This window comes from Piliocolobus tephrosceles, chromosome 9 (assembly GCF_002776525.5).
Source record: "Piliocolobus tephrosceles isolate RC106 chromosome 9, ASM277652v3, whole genome shotgun sequence".
In the NCBI taxonomy this organism is placed as follows: domain Eukaryota; kingdom Metazoa; phylum Chordata; class Mammalia; order Primates; family Cercopithecidae; genus Piliocolobus; species Piliocolobus tephrosceles.
Window position 1 is genome coordinate 40,934,355 of NC_045442.1, and position 9,219 is coordinate 40,943,573.

Here is a 9,219-nt window from a genome sequence, read left to right on the forward strand (position 1 = left end):
GGAAGGAAGGAAGGAAGGAAGGAAGGAAGGAAGGAAGGAAGGAAGGAAGGAAGGAAGGAAGGAAGGAAAAAATAATTACAAAGAATAAGTGGTACTTAGAGGATAAAATAGTTAAACAATGCAAGTGTACAAGTGGTTAAGATAAAGCACCAAAGGTACCATCACGCAATTTGAAGAAGTTGAAACAGGGAGGGAGCAGTAGAGACCAACTGTGGTTTTTCCCAGCATGAGAAGCTACTTGATAAAGGAAATTTAAAGTTTTGGGCAGTGGGGGCAAAACAAGTCCCAGACCTTCATTTGGCAAGGACACCAGATAACTTGCTGGTGAACAGTTTCTTGGCACAAATCAGGGAACAGCCAGTGGACAGACTGGCTGGTGAGTCTGGAGGGAATCACTCCAAGAGCTTCATACAGAACCAAAGAAGGAAACGGAAAAGGTGAGGTGGTCAGTGGCTTGGGAATGGCAGATTTGTCATTTAGCCAGAAGGAAAATGCCTTAGAAGTTAAGTGGACACTAAAAACTTTCTCTAAGTGAACCTGTTTCCAAATCAAACTCAAGTTAGGAAGGAAAGAGTCAGCTAGGAGGAATAAAAAGCACAAAAAGCATGCACAGAGCCAAAGAGCAAGAAAAGACCATCGCTTGCACAGGGATTTCACTGCTTGAAGCAGTCCAGTCAAGGGGTGAGCAGCTTCCAGATTGAAACCATGTGACTACTCATCAAGCTGGCTGCCTGCAGGAGGCATCTTTCCATCCAAATTGGAAAGGAAAAAGTAAAAATGTCTCTGTTCAGAGTACGACTATGTATGCAGAAAAGTCTAAGGAATCTACACACACAAAAAGCTACTAAAACAAACGGCAGGATACAAAGTCAACACACAAAAATCAATTCTATTTCTAGATACTAGCAACAAGAAATTGGAAAGGAACATTTTTAAGTCCATATACAATAATATCTGGAAACAAAACAATTAGGAATACATCTGAATAATAGCTGTCCGGGATTCTCTATTATTAAAAATGAAAGCAAATACATTCCTCAGCCTAATAAACACCCAGTTTAGGTATCACTGCAATTGCTCTGTTCATCATGGGATAGGGAATAGGGGAAGGAGGGAAGCAGAGGGGGAATGCCATTTGCTAGAACTTTCATTTTGGAGTTGTTGTAGAGAAAATAAGAATGGCTCAAGGGGCCGGGCGCGGTGGCTCATGCTTGTAATCCCAGCACTTTGGGAGGCCAAGGCAGGTGGATCACCTGAGGTCAGGAATTTTGAGGCCAGCCTGGCCAACATGGTGAAACCCTGTCTCTACAAAAAATAAAAAAATTAGCTGGGCGTGGTGGCGGGCACCTGTAATCCCAGCTACTTGGGAAGCTGAGGCAGGAGAATCACTTGAACCCGGGAGGCGGAGGTTACAGTGAGCCAAGATCATGCCACTGCATTCCAGCCTGGATGACAGAGAAAAACTGCGTCTTAAAAAAAAAAAAAAAGAAAAGAAAAGTAGCTCAAGGGAGAAGGATAAAGATCACCGAAATGATTCTGGAACGCAGCCTCCATGTCCATAGCCAAAATTGAGTGCCTTGGTACCCAGAAGATGCCAGCAAGACTCTGAAAGTAGAGAATGTGAACCCGAGGAGGTCTCTTAGTCCATTTAAAAGACATTTTGCTAGTTACAAAGGTATAACTAAGATTGGTTTCTATTTCCTCTGACTGAGATTTGCTGACTCACCAGACAAACAAAGCAAAAACACACTGTAACTGCCACGTCCCATTCTTACTCTGCCCAGTGTCAGAAGAGGGCAGATCCTTGGCCCAAAAGAGATGAAGAGGGTTACAGATTCTCATGGTTCCAGTCAGAGCTCAGCATCTATCAAAGAAGGTAGATATTGTTATAACCCTTAAGAAAACAATCTCCCTCATCTCATCTGGAGAACTCTAGAAATTCCACCAGTGGACCCTGGCTGGGCTAACAGTGGCTACAAAGATGAGAGGCAAATCCTTCTATCTTTGCCTGCCTGAAGAGAAGGCCATGGAGTTATCCTACTTTTGGGAGCTGAGTGGTGACATTATGACTTACTGAGAGTGGACAGATATTATGGAGCTGGGCTGCTCATGTTCAACTCATACATTTAGCCTTTAAAGATACATCATTCAAAGCCAACAATCCTTATATTTTATTATATTTTATTTTTTTGAGACGGAGTGTCACTCTGTCGCCCAGGCTGGAGTACAGTGGCGCGATCTTGGCTTCCTACAACCTCCATCTCCCAGGTTTAAGCTTTCTCCTCCCTCAACCTCCTGAATAGCTGGGATTACAGGCGCGTGCCATCACAGCTGGCTAATTTTTGTATTTTTATTAGAGACGGGGTTTCACTATGTTGATCAGGCTGGCCTCAAACTCCTGACCTCAAGTGATCTGCCCACCTCGGCCTCCCAGAATGCTGGGATTACAGGCGTGAGCCACCATGCCTGGCCCAATCCTTATATTTTAGGCACAGCATACAGCATTTGCCCCTAAATTCAAATTGTTGCATTACAGTCAAATTGCACGTGCCTGCTTCAACTAATTCAGGAGACGTGATAACTAAAGACGTGATATTTTATTTAAAATATCAGATGCAGGCCCAGGCTTGGTGCCTCACACCTGTAATCCTAGCATTTTGAGAGGCCAAGGCAGGTGGGTCACTTGAGTCCAGGAGTTGAAGACCAGCCTGGGCAACATAGCAAGACTCCATCTCCATGAAAAATTAGCTGAGCATGGTGGTGTGCCCCTGTGGTCCCAGCTACTTGGGAGGCTGAGGCGGGAGGATCACTTGAACCCAGGAGGCGGAAGTTGCAGTGAGCCAAGATCATGCCACTGCACTCCAGCTTGGGCAACAGACCTTGTCTAAAAAAATAAAAAAATTAGCAGATGCATCGGCATCTTGGCTTGGAAAGGGACACGTGACCCAATCTTGGCCAATGAGACCTGAGGGAAGGAGGGGTGCTGATGTCTGCAAGGAAGCTGCTAGGAAGAGTTATACTCCATGATCAAAAGAGAAGCTTGAGGATTTGGGGGTGGGGGAGTGGCTTTTTGGGTTTTGGAGATGGTTGTTATGTGATGACTGGAACTGTGGCAGCCGTCTTGAACCACAAGAGGACAAGTTGAGTAAAACATAGCAGAAAAAGTCTGTGTGCAAGATCAATAAGCCACTTCTCAGCCCTGGAATGCCCTACCTCCATCCAGACACTGTGTTTGGAATATAATAAGCAATAAATATAAGCCACCTTTTAGCAAGAATTCTGTATTTATAGCCCAAAACATCCTAACTGATGCTCAGGTCATTAAAAAGACAATTCAACTTTGGCCAACTTTGGTTCATTTGTCCAACTTTTCAATGGACAAACAATACAAACAGAAAACACAGAGGAGGAGCTACAGGTAGCCAAAATACATGTTTAAAAGATGTTCGGTTTTGTGAAAAACAAACGAAACACAAATGAAAACAACTTTTTTTGCCTATCAGCTCTATAAAATTTGCTAATACTAGAGCTGATACATGTTTGGGGAAACAGGACCTTTCAGACTTTCGGGTCGATTGCAAGCTGGTACACTGGTACTCAATTTAGCGATGCATATTAAAATTTCAAGGGTATGTACCTTTAACCCAACAATTCTACAGAAATACACATAAGCACAAAGATGTTTGTACAAGGATGTTCAGTGGTACTGTTTGTTAAACAAAACAAACAAACAAAAAGTCTGAAATAGTCCAATGTCCACCAATAAGGAATTGAGTAAATAAATTATAGCACATCATTCTGTGGAATAGCCAGAGCTGCTCAAAATAAGAAGGTAAATCTGTGTATACTGACCTTTAAATCTATGCAACATATACTATGAAGGAAATCATGTAAGTTTCAGAAGAGCATGTATACATCCCATTATCTTTTTCTTTTTTATAATGCTTTTATTGTACTGAAATAAATCTTAGAACAGCATACAACAAACAAATTATCATTAGGAGCCTTAATATGAAGGTGTTAAAATTTAAACTTCATGCATTTTTGTGCATAGGGGTGTGTGTGTGTAAAGAAAACACATTTATTGCTTTTATAATTGGAAAAAAAGAAGTTTAATCTCATCAGTCTAACAGAAAGTGCTGGTCTTCACTTAGCAGTCACACTTATCCTAAGAGGGCTGTAGGCAAATGTCCCAACTCTATTCCTAGTCAAGGGGAAGCCCAGGATACCAGAACCACACAGGGAATCTGTGTCCTGCTTAGGATTTGAGGGTGAGGTGAAACTGACCCTGTGGCCATTAAGAGGAGTCTAAGAAACAGATCTGAGTGGTTATGGCTATTCCACAGTATCATGTGCTATTATACTAAGGGCAAAAGCTGAAAAGACAGCCTAAGAGCCCATCCCAGGGGCTAGATAGAGGCAAAATCCAATGGATGGGAACCTGTGGCACCAACCCTAAGCCAGCGGCACTGAATGGAGGTGACTGGTGTCCAAAGTGATTCTCTAAACAGCTGAGGCAGAGTGTGGCTCACAGGACACCTGCCACCTCAGGGGCTGGATGGCAGGAAGCTATGAAGACAGCAAGCTATCAGTGAATAACCAATGTGTAAAGAAGCAATAAAGTCTCTCTGGCTAAGTGAGGCAAAAAAAAAAAAAAAAAAAAAGCAGCAACAAACCCTTAGGCTGGTTTCAATTTTCTATGCAAAATCGTTTCAGATTTTAAAAAAGAAAAAAGAAAAACCATTTACCTTCTTAAAGCATACAGTTTTGTAGGTGTAACTTAAATTTCTTTCCGGTCATTGGCCTGTGAAAGTTCGCATACTTCCTGATGCAAATCATTTTTTAAAGAGTGCCTCATTCTATTCCACTGGCTCAAAGAGATTGTATAGAATCACGCTCTCTCCCTCTTCCTTTGACACCTGCTTTTGGTAAATGAGCATCATATGAGAGACTTGCGACAAAGTGATACCCCAAACTCCCGAAGAATTGAGCTGAGAGGGAGACGTCCGCTCCACCCTTTCGCTCTCCAGAAAACTTTCTGTCCGAAGCCTCCGGGGCAGCCAGCCATATCCTAGTGCAGCAGGGCTGGGTGAGAAGTCCTTTTTAGGCAAGGCATTAAAAAGAGTTGGCTGAGCAGCTCTAAAAACCCTTGGTCAACAGGGCGGAGCCAGGCCTGAGGCAGAAGTATTACTTCACAGTTGCATTGGCTTCCTGTGGCCACCAATAGAGGCAGCATCTGGCAGAAAGCCCACCACAGAGAAGAGGGAACTCCACGGAGAAGAAAATAGTAACGAGGCCCCAAAGGTGGAAGTACAGCCTGAGAAACTTTGCCCAGCCTGGGACTGGCTGCCCTGCCTGCTTGTCTTGCTGCTGCTCTCGCAGGGCCTAGGGTGTGGTATCCCCTCAGGCTTTAAAATCCTGATCTCTCTCCCATGGTGAGCACTTTTTATAAGCGCTCTTCATATATTCTTTAATCTGTGTCATTTATTCCATGTCATGAAGCTATGAGGCAGGTGCTATTATTAACTTCATTTTTCAGATGGGAACACTGAAGCTCAGAGGTGAAATAATTGCCCCACGACCCAGAGAAGTCAAGGTTTGAAACCCCCACATGGCCAGCCCTGCAGCCCAGACTACCGAGACCGCAGCAACTGAGTTCTCCAGTGAATAGCAAGAAGATGAGGTGAGGGTTAGTTCTACCTCCAACTGACACTGGATTGGGGCAATCTTACCTCCTCCCTCATAGGTAATATTTTGGGTTTTCCTTCCTCGCACATAACCAGGCAAATGACTGCAATTCTAAAAAGATATAAATATAAAAAGAAGAAGTGAAACAGTGCAGACACCTGAAACCCAAAACCCAACCATTTCTGAAAGCGCGAGCTAGCGGAGCTGCCACACAACAGAAATAGTTGTGTCCTGTTTAGATAGGCTTTGTTTTGCTACATGGCTGCGTATGCAGTGAAGTGATATCAAGTCCTGAGGGCCCATTCCTTTGATGAGTTAAACACACAAAGGCCTACATTTTGATGCAATCTGATAGCATGTAACTAAGTCCTAGACAAACTGCAACTGTGAGGAAGTGATAAACCCAACTTCCTGCACAAAGCTGCCTGAGATAACACTTTCCATGGACTGGAAGGAAAAAAAAAAGAGAGAGACATGATTGCTACAGAATTTTAAAGGAACTATTCCATTCTTAATAAATAACCTCTTTTTCATGTGGTCCCAGAAAAACAAAACAAAACTGATTGCCATCCAGTGACTCTGTCGTAATTCCACATATGATTTAATTCCGATTTTACTCAGGCAAAATCGGTCACTTGAGAGTCACTTGATTTTCTCTCTTAAGGATACTACAGTTCTAACTTGAAATCTCAGTTATCTTCTTGGCCAAGAGAATGTCTCTGAAATTTTACAAGAAGTCAGATTGAGAGAACTGAGTTTGCATTAACTGGCTCCTGGGGTTCTTACTGAGCCCCTAAACAGGCCCATTCAGTCTGAATAAACACACACTGGAATCCTTGCCAACTTATCCAAGGGCCAATAGCTGTTTCCACAATACCAAAACAGGGTCAACGTGACAATTTCACTAAGTGTTTATGTAGATTGTGTCACATAGAAACAACCAATAAGAGCAGATTGTGCTGGGAATGTTCTGTGAATGCATTCATTCATTTATTTAGTAAATTTTTTTCTTTTCTTTTTTTTAAAGGAGTCTCATTTTGTCACCCAGGCTGGATGGAGTACAGTGGTGCAGTCTCAGCTCACTGCAGCCTCTGCCTCCCGGGTTCAAGCTATGCTCCTGCATCCGCCTCCCAAGTAGCTGGGATTACAGGCATTCGCCATCACGTCTGGCTAATTTTTGTATTTTTACTAGGGTTTCATCATGTTGGCCAGGCTGGTCTCGAACTCTTGATCTCAAGTGATCTGCCCGCCTGGGCCTCCCAAAGTGCTGGGATTACAGGCGTGAGCCACCACACCAGGCCAGTAAATATTTATTGAGGGCTTACTACATGCTAGGAAATGCAGTGGTGAACAAAAAAGAGATAGCCTCTGACTTCATGGACTTTCCAGTCTAGTTAGAGAAGCAGATATTAAACACACAAATAATTTTAAGTGCTCTGAAGAGAAAGGATAGGGTGGTCCAATTTCAGTTTAGATGAGGTGGTCAGTGGAGGTCCAAATATTAATACCAGTGGAAGCCCAACTGATGATGTGGTATTCAGGCCTGAATCATCCAAGCGACCAAAAATGAGGGAAGCGACCAAAAAGTCCTAACTCAGGACTTCCTAGCTCGCAAGTCCTGAGTTAGGAAAGAATTTTGTGCCTTTGAGGAACTAAAGGAAAGCCTGTGTGTCCAAAATAAATTAAATGAGGAGAGAGGATATGATAGGAGGCTGGAAAGGAAGGAGGATCCAGAAAGTGCAGGGCTTGGTAGGGGTGAAGAAGTGTGGCTTTAGACTGAACATGGTGGGGAAACATTTCACTAATACTGCTGAACAGGCCGGGTGCAGTGGCTCACATCTGTAATCCCAGCACTGTGGGAGGCCAAGGTGGGTGGATCATTTGAGGTCAGGAGTTCGAGACCAGCCTGGCCAACATGGTGAAACCCTGTCTCTACTAAAAATACAAAAATTAGCCAGGTATGGTGGGACACACCTGTAATCCCAGCTACTCAGGAGGCTGAGGCAGGAGAATCGCTTGAACCTGGGAGGCAGAGGTTGCAGTGAGCCGAGATCCCACCACTGCACTCCAGCCTGGGCGACAAAAGCAAGACTCTGTCTCAAAAAAAAAAAAAAAAAAAAAAAAAAAAGGCTGGGCACGGTGGCTCACGCCTTGTAATCCCAGCACTTTGAGAGGCCAAGATGGGTGAATCATTTGAGATCAGGAGTTCAAGACTAGCCTGGCCAACATAGAGAAATCCCACCTCTACTAAAAATACAAAAATTAGCTGGGTGTGGTAGCAGGCCCCAGCTACTGGGGAGGCTGAGGCAGGAGAATTGCTTGAACCCGAGAGGTGGAAGTTGCAGTGAGCCAAGATCGTGCCACTGCACTTCAGCCTGGGCAACAGAACAAGACTCCATCTTAAAAAAAAAAAAAAAAAAAAAATCCTGTTGACCTCTCATTGGGTTCTGCTCCTAGATTGTTTTCTAGGCAAGGATCTCAAAAACATGCAGCAGTCCTAAAGACCTTTGAGAAAAATTGTGAGATGAAATTCCTCCAGGTAATTTGGGACATCAAAGATATTTCCCTAAATTCAGTCATTTCGGCCAAACCACAAACCAGGATGGGGGGAAAAATCAAGACAATAAAAAACAATCAATCAATTGGATCACATGTCATTTTACCATTTGAATATGATTCTAAAGTCACATGGTTCTTACATATAGGTAGGAAGTTAGCAGTGATGTGGACCAATTCTTTCTCATTTTACAAGGGAAGTAATTGAGGCCCAGAAAGTACATGGCCTTATCTCCTGGCTCCAGGCAATCTCCACCATACAAAGCTGCCTCTTAAGAACAAAAGTCAGGGCTCTCACACTTTCTCCTTCTCCTTCTGTGAGTGGGACCTAGAATTCAGAATCTGTTTCTAGATTGCTAAGTGATCTGTGGCATGCTACTTACCTCCCAGGCTCACTCTCTCTCTGGTTATTTATAATAATAATTATTATTATTTTATTTGTCTAGCGATGGGGGTGTCATTATGTTGCCCAGGCTGGTCTCAAACTTCTGGCCTCAAGCGATCCTCCTGTCTGGTCCATGCATTGAGCTTCCACACCGGACTTCAGAGATTCCTTTGCTGAAGTTATGGGGATGGGAAAATAAACGGCTCAGTGTTCAGAATCTCACCAGCCAATCATTGAGGATGGAGGGCCTGGAAACCTGGGATTCGAAAGTGCAAAACTAATTTCAAGTTCTCCCCACTTTGAGTCTTCTCAATGTGTTGGTTTCATTCCACAATCAAATGTCCTTTTAAAGGGCTTTAAGGTACAGGTTAATAAAATTTCTGTCTCCGCCTGTCATGTGTATTTCCAAGTCCCAACCCTTACATCTCTGAGAACCTACTCTGTGTAAGCCCCACTCATTACCTGGCCCTCAACTCTGGGGATTTTGAAGAGCTGGGTTTCAAAAAGTGATTAGAAGTTTGCTTTTCATTCTTAAGCTCCTGATAAAAGATCCTACACTCCTTCAAGTGAAGGTGAAGAGCTTGCTGGTT

General features: G+C 43.5%; 1 long non-coding RNA gene across 1 annotated transcript; it reads left to right on the forward strand.

Annotated features, from left to right (window-relative positions):
- Positions 1-5,306: 5,306 nt before the first annotated feature.
- Positions 5,307-8,896, forward strand: LOC111552178. The gene is made up of 3 exons (XR_002734572.1): positions 5,307-5,435; positions 5,540-5,683; positions 8,691-8,896. It is a non-coding gene; the product is annotated as an uncharacterized LOC111552178 (long non-coding RNA).
- Positions 8,897-9,219: the final 323 nt, after the last annotated feature.